This window comes from Aplysia californica, unplaced genomic scaffold (assembly GCF_000002075.1).
Source record: "Aplysia californica isolate F4 #8 unplaced genomic scaffold, AplCal3.0 scaffold00274, whole genome shotgun sequence".
Taxonomy (NCBI): Eukaryota; Metazoa; Mollusca; class Gastropoda; order Aplysiida; family Aplysiidae; genus Aplysia; species Aplysia californica.
The window spans coordinates 264,294-266,314 of record NW_004797544.1 but is presented as its reverse complement, the minus strand read 5'-3'; the positions used below and the strand labels follow the sequence as shown (position 1 = coordinate 266,314).

The window sequence follows — 2,021 nt, the reverse complement described above, 5'->3', positions numbered from 1 at the left end:
TGTGTGTGTGTGTGTGTGTGTGTGTGTGTGTGTGTGTGTGTGTGCGCGCGCGCGCGGCCAGTATCTCTATTTGGTGCCGAATATAATATTATGTAAGTTGCGTAGAAGATGCATCAACATAAAGAAAAATGAAAAACAGACAAACAAACAAACAAAAAGCAATAACGGAAACAGGAGAGTAGTATGGATGATGATGATAGTGATGATGATGATGATGATGATGACGACCAAATTGCTGGGAACGATGTGTGGGATCAATCTTGCTGTTAGCTTATTTCTTTATTTGGTGTCTACACCAATTCCCTCAAGCTAACCTAAAGGCAAAGGACATAACTTTCATTCTCCATTCTGTCCCAGTCCCGGACATTTAATAAAGGTATGCCGAGATATGACACTGGGCCCCAAGTGACGACATTCAGTGTGTTTGTTTTTGATAAGCTTAAAGAATACTTTCCACCACTAAATGGTTATGCGAGTGGGCTTGAGTTGTGTTGTACGGGGTGCCCACTAAGTATGGCCGAGCGCCAGACTCGGTCGCTTCAAAAACAAACGTGTTTGTTTTTAGTTCCAGGCGACCGAGTCGGGCGATCGGCCTGACCCTGCCGTAGTGGGCACCCCGTATAATGCACAACTTTCAAAATTGACTGATCTCAACACTAAACACGACGACCGGCGTGTGTGACAAAAATAGATTGCAGTAAATAGTTCTGGGCACCTTCGACCTTCGACTACGTAACAGTACCTGTCATTGTCAACGCAGGCTGACTGAATGTTTGGTAGAGGCACCTTTAAAAAGTTTTTAAGAAAATGTGTTATGTGTATGATATTGTGTGTCACGAAGAGGTGGAATCAGGAACTCGTCAGTGTTTGAGCACATGGGGTTTGTGCTGTCATCTTACTTAAAGCTTGTTTGTCTTACTTTTGATGAATGGAAATAGATTTAATACCCATATGTCTTGACTAGAATAAAGGATATTAATTTGCGATTGAAGCGGGTAGGGACGCCTGGAGCCGGAGGTAAACTTAATGGGAAAATGGCCACCAAAGTTTGGTGACTTTCAAAGATTGAGAGTCCTTGGAAACTGTAACTCTACAATGTATGTGCTTTCGGTCAGTGCTTTTCAGTAAAACCTCAGGAAAAGTTGCCATACCACTCAGTCTCTTGGGGCATCATTCTTTAAGGTAGCCTTTGTCCTGCTTTTTTCACATTAGGACAAGGAAAACATTGCGTGTATTTCAACCATAGTTGTCTCACTAACTTTATTTCTGACTAGAGGCAACCCCAACCTTCTTCAATCGGAAATACCTTGTCTTCTATTGAAGACCGACATGTATTTTTAGTGGGTTTTTGTTTCTTTTGTTTTTTGTATTCAAAAGCAAAGAGGCTGAAACGACTTTACGATTAATCCAATAACTCAGTGTTCCCAAAAGTTGACTATAGCGCTTGATTCTACTGCTTTGTGACACAAATTGGTGCTGTGCAGATTTTAAAAGCTGTTAACGTCTCTGATGCTGATAGGGGCACACAGGAAGTCTATTAGATCTAGCAATCAAGACCGTTAGCAAATATGAGCCTAAAAATATCGTACTAGGAATTCAAACCAGGACCATCCCCTTCTCATCCGAGCATGATGCAAACTAACGTAGTGTTGAGCTTTAAAGCTCAGTTTTTGTGAGGATCTTTGAGACTGGATCCAGCCGAAGGGTTTTTCCCTTTCCCCCGCCTCTCCCCCTGACACAAAAACTAAGAACCCCGCCCCACCAATGCAAAGAAGATGAAGAGCATAAGATCGTGTGAAGTAGGTCATGAGTTGATCGTAAGCTACGGCACACGGCTGCAATGAGGAATAAAAACGAAGAGAAGTTCTGAAGCATTTTTGTAAAGTCGCACGGTTGCATAACTTTGGTCATGTGTTGTGGTAGCGCGGCTAGACGAAACTTCTCTTCTTTTTTCCGTTCTGTAGGAGAATGGAGTTATTAGATCACGTCCCTCGTACTCCCCCCCCCTCCCGTCTCTCTCT

At 42.9% G+C, this 2,021-nt stretch overlaps 1 protein-coding gene across 1 annotated transcript in view; it reads left to right on the top strand.

Moving 5' to 3' along the window:
• LOC101854956 (4-coumarate--CoA ligase 4) overlaps positions 1-2,021 on the top strand; it is a gene marked incomplete in the record, with an annotated part of 32,130 nt that overhangs the window by 22,161 nt on the left and 7,948 nt on the right.